The sequence below is a fragment of the Bubalus bubalis genome, chromosome 20 (genome assembly GCF_019923935.1).
Source record: "Bubalus bubalis isolate 160015118507 breed Murrah chromosome 20, NDDB_SH_1, whole genome shotgun sequence".
Classification (NCBI taxonomy): domain Eukaryota; kingdom Metazoa; phylum Chordata; class Mammalia; order Artiodactyla; family Bovidae; genus Bubalus; species Bubalus bubalis.
In genome coordinates, this window is record NC_059176.1 from 6,187,166 (window position 1) to 6,197,608 (window position 10,443).

The window sequence follows — 10,443 nt, forward strand, 5'->3', positions numbered from 1 at the left end:
AGGTCAAGGCGAACGGGGTCCCTAAGCTGGAGGTGGAATACCAAAGCCCACGCTTCCAGAAGCATCAAGGCACATGTCTTCTTGAGCCTTGGCCTTCCTGCACGCTTGGCTGTGGAGCTAGGGTCAGAAAGTCAGGAGCCCGGCTCCAGAATCCCAGAACCATTGGCTCTAGAGTCCTGGTGGGCAGCTCTGGAGGCTTGGGGGTGGTTTCTTGAATCTCAGAGTCGGTGGCTGGAGAACTGGGGATGGTTCCAGAACCTGAGCTCCCAGTCGCACTGTGCAGAGCTCACCAGCCCCCTCCCGAGCTCAGCTTTCTGGGACAGAGCCTGTCATGAAAAGATGGTTTATGGCGCACCTGGCAGCAGTGAATGCCAGGGTCTGGGGCTTGCTCTTAAAGACACGATTAAGGAAGAAATCCTGGAATGTTCTTTGAACTTTTGACACAGCTCTCTGGCCTCAATTAGGGCTGCCACTGCTCCTACCTTCCTGGGCTGATTTACATGCGTGGAGAGAGACCCTGGAGGCCCCTTGCTTCCTCCGGCATTCAGGGGAAGCACGGTCCCCAGGAGGGCCCCCCTGATGCTCACAGCTCCCTCTGGGCAATGGCGGGTTTGGGGGGCTTGGAAGACTCTGACTCAGTGGAAGTCTGCCCATGCTGTGGTCACCCCAAGACCCGGGTTTCTCAACCTCAGCACTATTGACTTTTTTGGTTTGGGTAATCCTTTTGTGGAGACTGTTCTTTGCACTGTAGGCATTAAGCAGCACCCTCGGCCTCTGTCCATTAGATGCCAGCCTTCCTCCAGCGTGACAACCGAAAATGTCTTCAGATAGGAACAAGGGTCCCCTGGAGGAGAAAGTTTCCTCCAAGTGGGGAACTTTGGTCTATGGAAAGGATTCCTGAGCCCGGGTTGATACTGAGATGGGCTTCATAACTGCTCTGCTAACTCTGCGTGATGCCTGATGACCCTTCTTCCCAACTTGAGATACCCCATTAGGGTCCCAAGAGAATAATCCCATTGTCCCTATTTTTGAAAGAGGAAGCAGTGGTCCCGAGTTTTAAAATGAGGTTTAAATTGAGTCCTGTGGACTGCAAGGAGATCAAAATAGTCAATCATAAAGGAAATCAATCCTGAATATTCATTGGAAGGACTGATGCTGAAGCTGAAGCTCCAATACTCTGGCTACCTGATGTGAAGAACTGAGTCATTGGAAAAGACCCTGATGCTGGGAAAGACTGACGGCAGGAGGAGAAAAGGGCAACAGAGGATGAGACGGTTGGATGGCATCACCGACTCAATGGACAGGAGTTTGAGCAAACTCTGGGAGATAGTGAAGGACAAGGTAGCCTGGTGTGCTGCAGTCCATGGGGTTGCAAAGAGTCGGACACAAATTAGCAAATGAAAAACAACAAATTATTCAAGGTCACACAGCAAATCAGCGGCAGAATAAGGATTCAGACTCATATCTGTTTCTTTCAACTTTACCACACTGTCTCCTTGATTCTTGCTGAGATCCTGAGCTCACACAGCCAGTCAACAAACATTTACTGAATACCTACTATGGACCAGGCTTTATTCTAGATGCTGAAGCAACAGCAGTCAGGAAACAAAGACTCTTACCCTCACATAGCTGATGTTCTAGCGGGGAAAAGTCAGAAAATGAACAAATGCCCAGCTTGGCATCAGGCTGGAAGGCAAGTGAGAGAACCCCCGCAAGGCGCTTCAAATGCCCCCTCCTCAGTGGGGTGGAGACTCAGGGCTACAAAAGCCACCATCAATAATAAAGCAGGTGCATTCCCCCCTCACCCACTGCCCCCGGACAGTGGAGCCCAGAGAAATGCTAGTCCTAGGCCTTCTCTCCAGCCCCCAGAAGATCAGATTCCTACAGAACAGGGCTGAGAGCCAGGCCAGGGCAGCCGCTCTGGGCAGGCCCTCCTCTGGGAGCTTTTCCCTTCTCCCACATCTGTCCAACTGCGAGCAAGCGGCGCCCAGCCTGGTAGCGCAGACCCAGACCCCCATAAATTATGCACATCGCTCCCATTTCTAGGCGGAGGCACTGGAGAAATTATAACTCCCATTAACTCACATTGCACAGGCAGTCCAGCTGTTTCTCCAGCTCTGGCCCTCCTGGGCTGGAAGGGAGAGGCTTGGCCACGGGAGGGCCGGAAATGCTCAGCTACTCTGGGCCTTAATGCGTTGGGCTTCTAACTCCTTGGCAGCGAAGAGCCTTCCGTCCACAGCAGGAATGGTGTTGGTGCCCCGCTTGCTAGCTCGATGCTCGAAAAGTTAGATGGAGAGGAAATGGTCGTGGAGAGGCCAGGCTACGTGTCGCAGGTGCTGTCTGCACGCTGTGCATATAAGGGGCTGGGGGCTTTGGGCTGCCTTCCAGGGGCCATCTTCCTCTTCTCTCCCCCTCCTCACGCGCATCCTCGAGGTACCATGCATGTAGTAGCTGGACTGACCGCTCCTGAGTGTGGCGGGAACTGGCCACGAATCACTCCCGGGGTGTGTTGTGGGGTGATATGAACAGCACAACTAGGGGATTCCACTGGACCCATTTTGCAGATAAGAAAGTAAGTGACTCATCCAGCATGTCTGTGTCTTTAGGGGCGGTGGCAGCTGGGGTGACCGCAGACTCCTGGCTGCAGGCCCTTGGAGTGGCCACTGCCTCTACTCCAGACAACAGCACCAGGTGCCCTCCTGTGTAGCTGATTGGACCAGGGCTTGGGGGCGGAGCCAAAGACAAACAAATGGGTGGTGGCAGACGTAAGCTCTGTCCAATAGGAATGCTCCATCTATAAGTGTGGCAACCTGAGCCAATCAGAGCCTCTCACAGAGAAGCTATAAAAGCTCAGTGCGGCCTGCTTTGGGTGCGACCACGCTTCTTTCTAGGAGGTACCTGTTCGCCTGTACCTGCGTCCCTAGCAGCTTGGGAGCCCTGCCAGTGCCCCTGGAACTGAACTCCCAGGTGGTGCCAACAGCCCCAGGTGAGAACTTGGAGGTCCCCGGCCCATGCCTTTGGAGATTAGCAGAGGCCCTTGTGGTAGCAGCCGGCTGGGCACGAGTTTCAGTGATGTCATCACTGGTGATTTCGTGTCTGCAGATGGCCTGTTGAAGTTATCAGTGGACAGGCCTAGGGACATTGATCCGCCTCCATATTTATGAAAGACGCAGCTGTTTCTGTATGAAGGGTGCCTGTCTGCTGGCCTTTAAAGATATTAATTCTTAGGCCCGGAGATATCAGAGCGGAGGGCCTGGAATACCCAGACAACCCACTTTGCAGGCTGGAAAGCTGGCCCTGGCAGGAGCAGAGGTCAGCCCCTACCCAGTCTCGGGCTCTCTGTTTTCTTTGCACTGGAATTACTCTAAGGTCTCTTTGTGTGACCCTGATCTATAGGTGGCAATAATTAGAGCACGTTTATTGTGCTGGGCACCTTATATAAATTCTTTCTAGATAGGTAAAGCTCTCAGTGTAAGCTTTCTTGTCTTAACCAAGGCCTGCAGAGTTAAGTGATTTACTCGATCATAGCTCTAGAAAGTGGTGGCAATGGAGCTCAGCCTCAGCTTCCAAACCCTGCCGTCAGCTGCCTGGCTGGCCCTCGAGTTGGGTCTTGCGGGAACGTTCATTCACTCCCTAGTGTACCCATTCATTCAGCATGCTCATTCCACAGTTCTAGTATTGTCCTTCTTAGGCTTCATACTGTCATTTTTCCAGTTTCTTCACTCGCTTTCTTGTTTGTGTGTCTCTCAGCTAGACCGTGAGCTCCATGAAGGCAGAGCATATGTGTATTTTATTCGTTCCAGTATCCCCAGTGCCAGGCTTAGCACTAGTCCTCAAAAAATGTTGGCTGAATGTTGAATGCATTATAGGAAGTTATATCAAGAAGTCGAGGCTTATTTAGTTGTTGACTGAAAGTGCAAGTGATCAAGGCTGGATGGATACTTGAATGAATGAAAGGACTCATGTCCTCTCTCCTAGCCTTTTCGCCTGTGAGGTGAGGATGCTACCATCTACGTCCCTTGGAGAGGGTTAGATAACACATGTGTGATAGTTGTTAGGGCTCGTCACAGATTTTCCTGATCCTCCATGGGGTACACATTAGGAATGCAGGTCCATGCCTCTTTGAAGTTGGGTGTGGCCAAGTGACTTACTTTGGCTAGTGAAATATGCATGCTAAGTGATGAGTGTCCCTTATGCATAAAAACTGTAAGAGCCAGTGAGAGACTGAAAAATTCACTCTACCCCCCGGCCCCTACGACAACCATAAAGCACGTAGCCAAGCGGACCCTCTGGATATCTAATGTGACTGAGATGTAAATTTTATGTGTTGCGTCAGTGAGAGTTTGGGTGGTTGCCACAGCACGACCTAGCCCATCCTGGCTAATGGAGTGTGGGTACACAGCGTGTGATGCCAACGGTAGAGCGGGGGTTCCGCAAAGGGCACCGGTGAGATTCCCCTGCTCATCACGGCCTAGCAGGCCGCCTCTCTCCTGGATGCCACGGGCGCTGGCTAGGGACAACGGAGACATTTTCTCCCGCTCTTTCCCAGTTGGCTCTGCTGCAGGAAGGCAGAGAAACCCAGACATGAAGTCACCGCTTGTTTTCGCGAGAGAGCAAGAAAAAAGCCGTTGCAGTATTGTGTTTGCCTTATTAAGGCTCATTTTCTCATTACAATTTTCCCTCCTAATTGCTAATTTTTCCAGCTTCTCCAAGAGCCATTCGACTTCCGCCTTGTTCCTTCCCCCCTTCCAAGAGAGCTGGTGCTTCGAGAAACTGCCACAGATGGGCCAAGGAGAAACACACATGCTTGTTTTTAATTTACTTGAAATCCTCTTTTCTTGGTGCTACTGGGACGGGCGGCTGCCAGGCTCTCCCGGCCGAGCGGCTGGGGACTCGGCCCTGAGGACCAACTCGCTGCAGCAGAGGGATGAGCTGCTTCAGGTCCAGTCCCTTCCCGGGGGGCCCTCTCCTGGCCAGGATCTCTCAGTCCTTGGATTCGGTCCTTGGGCTGCAGCACCCCCTGAGCCCCCGGGGCTGTGCCCGGAGCTGCTCCCCTGTGCCCGAGTGCAGCCACTGTCCCTTAGCGGGAGGGAGCAGGGGTTCCCCATTTTCAGATGGGATGACAGTCTCAGAGAACCGAAGAGCTTAGAGCAGTGGTACCGCAGGAATTCCCTGTAGGACAGTCTGTCTGTCAGTTCCAGGGGCTCCTTCCACATGGCTGGCCTGTCCAGATCAGCAAGGAGCTGGTTGCAAGTGATAGAAACCTTTCTCCCATCTTCCCTGAGTACCTCATGGCCTGAGGTACTGGCTCAGTGGCGTGGCACCAAGGTCAATCCCTTCCCTCCTCAGGGTCTTGGCCTCTACCTGCTGACTGAGGGGATGGATCAGATGATGCCTGTGGGTCTGATATTTGGATTCCATGAATGATATGCTCTCAAGTCTCCTGATTTGAGAGGCCGGGAGGATGGGGATTTTGACGTGAGAGGGAGAATCAACAGAGTCGTGCAGTAGAGTGGCTTGAACTTGCCATGGCAGCCCTGCTGTTGGTGGGCTTTGTGAGTTTGGGCAAGTTGCTTCACCTCTCTGAGCTTTGGCTTCCTCACTGATGGAAACACAGGCATCGCTGTAAAGCTCTTGGTGTCTGGTGACAAGCACACACTCCCCAAACAGTCGTTGCCACGGCTGTTTATCATTCTCATTCTTGCTGTTACACGGGTTTTGTTTTTTAATGAATTGGAGAAAGTCCCAGCTCTTACATACTCAAAAGGTCTCCGGTCCAACTTCTGTTTTTTACAAACTGGGAAACCAAGTCAAGAGAAGGGAAATGCTGCTCTCAACCTGGGATCAAAAGAGACTTGGAAGAACTCTGTTTTGCCCTCTGCCTTCTTTTCCCCACAGATGGAGAACTAAAAGCACATGCATTGAGGACTTCCCTGGTAGTCCAATGGTTAAGGATCTGCCTTACAATGCAGGGTATGTGGGTTTGATCCCTGGTTGGAGAACTAAGATCCCACGTGCCGAGGAGCAGCTAAGCCCATGTGCCACAACTAGAGAGTTACGTTGTACTGAAAGCTCCTGCCTGCTACAACTGAGACGTGGGAAGATCCCATGTGATACAACAAAGATCCTGATGCAGCCAAGTAAATATTTTTTAAAAAACACCTTCATTTGAAAACAACTGCAGTGACTTGTCAGGTCCCCGTGGAGAGGGACCTCTCAGGGACACTTCCTGCTAAATACTGAGTGGTCACCAGAATGGGGGAGGCCTGCGCTCCATCAAGTTACCCAAAGGCTGGGTAGTGGCAGAGGCCCTGGGAGTTGGCCCCAGTGGTCACTTCGGGGAGCTGTGGGGTGGGGTTAATGTCATGGGACAAGAAAACCCCCAGCCCAAGGTGTCTGCCCAGGACCCCTGAACTGCTCAGAAGCAGCTGTTCTCCAAGGAACATGAACCCGCATTACCACCATTGTTGACCAGCCCTGTCTTACTGCTCGTTGCACTTGGCGTGGTCATAGCCTGGGATTGAATGATTGAAGTCAAGCCCTGCTTCCCAGGCCAGCTGTGGGCCACAGGACTTGGAGTTCAGCCCTTCATCCCGTAGGAAGCCTTGGTCCAGAGGACCAGCGGCCCCTGGTGCTCCATCAGAATTGCGCTGCTTGGGGCCGTTTGTGAGACCACGTCCCTTTCTCAGCTGCCATTCCCTTTGCCTGCCCTGGGAACCGGGAGTCGTGATTTACTCCTTTATACCACCCTTGGGGCTTCCCAGATGACGCAGTGGTAAAGGGTGTGCCTGCCAATGTAGGACGTGTAGGAGACTCAAGTTTGATCCCTGGGTCGGGGACATCCCCTGGGGTAGAAAATGGCAACCCACTCCGGTATTCCTGCCTGGAAAATCCCATGGAAAGAGGAGCCTGGTGGGCTACAGGCCATGGGGTCACAAGGAGTCGGACACAACTGAGTGACAAGGCGTGGACACACACCCATCCTCAGGGAGAAGGCGCAGGCACCTCGGCCCTTGGGACAGAGAGCTGCTCGTAACCCAGGTGGATCTCTGCCACCTCTCCCTAGAGCAGACAGGAAGGTGATTTTTAGTGTACTTGGAGGGTGGTTTGTGGAATTTGAGTAAAGTTTTCAACTGCTTAAAACACACAGACTTGGAAGTCACTGGTCTTGTCCATTTCCTTGTTTGATGGATGGCCATTGCAGTGCCAGGGCAGGACAGGGTCTTGTCAAAAGCTAGTAGTGACTTGTCAGTGCCCCCTGCTAATACTCGATTAGGACCGAATCACTCCCTGGAGGTAGGGAGGGGGTTGGGGGTGTAGCCTCCCCATCAGGGCAATATGGGTAGCAAATAGATTCTACCCCACATGCTACGTCCCATCAGCCTGGAGCATTAAGCCTTAAGAAGGATCCTGAAACCATGTCCCACCTCAGTGAGGAGTCAGGTCAATAAGATCTGCCAGGGGCCTGAGAGGAAAGAGCAGCCTGTGTGTGGGGGGTGTGCGTGCTCTCATGGTTCCTGACCATAGAGAAACATTTATCCCTTAGGCTAGCACTTAGACCTTTTATGATCTGACCCTGCCCACTTCCTGGTGTGTTTTCCCACCGTTAACCGTGTACATAACGCAGGCCTGTCTTTCCCACCTCGGTGCTGTTGCTCACTCTGCTCCTTCATGGAGCATCACCCTGTTCACCTGTTCAAATCTCTGCCCTGTCCCTCCTGTCTCTCCTCCTCCCAGAAAGCGTTCACACTGCCCATCAGAGTTGACCTCTCCCTTCCAGGGTGCCCACTGCCCTTTATCTCAGCCTGCCTATGACCCTTTGCGGATTCTCCCTACTGTTACTGTCAGAAGTGCGTGCTGTCTCCTCCGCTGGCCTGGGACGGATGGACAGGGTCTTCTGGTTGAGCCACTGAGCTGGAGCCAGCTGAGGCAGAAAGAGGTGTATAGCCAGGGTGGACAGCTGAATCGTGGGAAGGGTGAGGGTGCTGCAGAGATGCAGGGAAGACCAGAGAATGAATGGCCCTGGGGTTTTCTCCCCATCTCTCATCTCTGCCTCTCACTGTGGGCTGGCCTCACCCTCTGTCTCTCCCGACCACCTTCTCCAAAGGTTCACAGCTTATCACCTGACGCAAGGTCAGCCTCTCTCTCCCTCTCTCATTAGAAAAACCTCAGGACAGGGATCTGATTGGCCTGCTCTCCCCCGGACTGCTTGGCTGTGGTCAGTAGGTGGTCTAAGAACACAGCCACAGGGCAGGTGATGGAGACCCCAGGGGCATTCATTGTAGCTGCCCACTCCTCCCATGTATCATGTGGCCATGCCCTGCGCGGACCCGGTGCACAAGGTGTGGGGCAGGGAGGCAGGAGGTGGGTTGAGTGGGTGGGTGAGGCCAGCCACAGGGGGTGGTTTTTGAGAGCCTGCTGGGAGACAGGGGTTGCGGGGGCTTCTTTCCATATTTCCTCTTGGATTTAACCTTCACAATAATCCTTCTGAGTGAGTGAGGATTCTGTATCTACTTGGGTCATGCAGGTAATAACAAGCCAAGAATGCTGAGCACTTAGGTGCCCCCCAGGGAGGCAGACTCACTTCCCTCCTTACAGATGGGGACAGCTGAATGACTTCTCAAGGGCACACGGGCTGGTGGCCGAGACTGGCTTCAAACTCACACTGTTTGACTCCCTGGCTGATGTCTCTTAAGACAAAGGAGCTAAGAGATTTTTTTTTTTTTAACCCTGCAGCTCTGTGGTCCTTCAAAAATCTTGGGGGGTAGGGGTGGGGCTTTGGGAAGGCATAATGGGGACTTTTCTCCAAATCTAGGGGTCACCCTGGAGCTCTCTCCCTCTCATTCTTGTTTCTGCTGCCCTGAAGTTTTCTCTGCCTCCGTATGTTAAAAAGAAAGAAAACAATTTAACGACAACAACACAAAAAAACTTAGATCATTTGAAAAAAAATACAAAAAAGTCTGACTTATGTGAAATTTAATTTAATTTATTTTTATACCAGCAGCTGTCAGTTCAAAGAACAACAACAAAGTAGCCATCTGTGCTTAATTTCATCAATCCGCTGCCGATGGTCACGTGAGCGTGGCTTTTGGACTGAGGCAGAGCACGTGGCCAGATCCCAGCGCCCCCAGGCCCCTGCCCCCCAACCCCTGAGCCGTCGGTCTGGGCAGGAGTTTGGTGGCTTGTACGGGGAGCCAAGGGGCACGGCGCCCGGGCGCTCAGGCCAAACTTGTCACCAGTGGGGCAAAGCCGGCAGTCTCTTTCTTAGACACAGCAGCCCCCCTGACTTTTCACGTTATTTCTGCTAGTGCTGAGTAGGCTTCTCAGCCCTGCCGAGCAGATGGGGAAACTGAGTCTCAGAGGGGTCTCTGGCCCAGGGTCACATAGCTGATAAACAGATCCAAATGGTGGCTTGTCATACTCCAGAACCCATGTCCTCATGAGCCAAGTGGCTTCCTGCAAAGCTACTGAAGCTCCCGAGGACTTAGGGGATCAAAGACAGCAGGGTCCTAGGTGGGAAGCCACCCTCCCATCTCAGACCTGAGCCCCCCCGCAAGCCAGGAGGCACTTGATGGCAGTGGACGAGATCTCTCTGCGTGGCTCCTTCTCCGGGGGGTGAGCACACTCATTCCTTGGGGCTGTGAGGAGCGTGGGTGCTGGCACCCTTCCCTAGGCGCAGCTCAGGGCTGAAGACTTGGTCCCCCACGTGGGGAACTTGCCTGAGGTCACGTAAGGAGTGAGTAGCGGAGGCAAAAACATGGTGCTTGTTCGAATCACCAGCAAATCTGTCCAGAAGAATCCCAACCTGCACTGTTGAGCTGCAGGACCTGGGGGATCCTCCTCCTAAGGCCTGAGAACCTGAGGCCTGAGGGACAGAGGGACCCGCCCAGGGTCACGCAGGGTCAGCGGCAGAGCCCACCTGGACCAGTGCAGCCTCAGGCTTCGTCCATACCTGTGCAAGGCCAACTTGTCACCTGCCACGGCGGGCTGGCCCCTCGTGAGTGGGCTGGGTTAGGAGGGCTTTCCTGGGCCCCCATCTTCTTTGTGATTCATGGAGCAGACCCTGGGATTGAACTTGGCCTCTTCTAGCGGCAGAATCAGGAAGGGTGTCACCTGGCCAAACCCTCTTACTCAACTCGCTCCCCCCACCAAAAAAGACCCAAACCCCCAAAGCAAAATCAGAAGAAACCCCAGTAGGGATTCCTGCGCAAATCACAGCTTTATTTACTGCTGAATTAAGAGAAGTAAGAGTGAGCAAGTCAGAATCATTAAAATATAGATCAAGAAAGTCACATTTCTCGATTTGCCATATTAAAGAGAAGCAGGGGAAACACGCCAATTGGCTTGTCATCTTCTCATTAAGTAACAGATGGTGGCTGAGTCACTGCTCATGGCAGTCAGGACGCTGTGTCTGCCGGCTCCCTCGCTGGGCCCAGCCGCTCG

General features: G+C 53.1%; 1 long non-coding RNA gene across 1 annotated transcript; it reads left to right on the top strand.

Annotated features, from left to right (window-relative positions):
• Positions 1–2,857: 2,857 nt before the first annotated feature.
• On the top strand, positions 2,858–6,161 carry LOC123330761. Its single transcript, XR_006546875.2, has 3 exons — positions 2,858–2,986; positions 4,704–4,941; positions 5,899–6,161. It is a non-coding gene; the product is annotated as an uncharacterized LOC123330761 (long non-coding RNA).
• Positions 6,162–10,443: the final 4,282 nt, after the last annotated feature.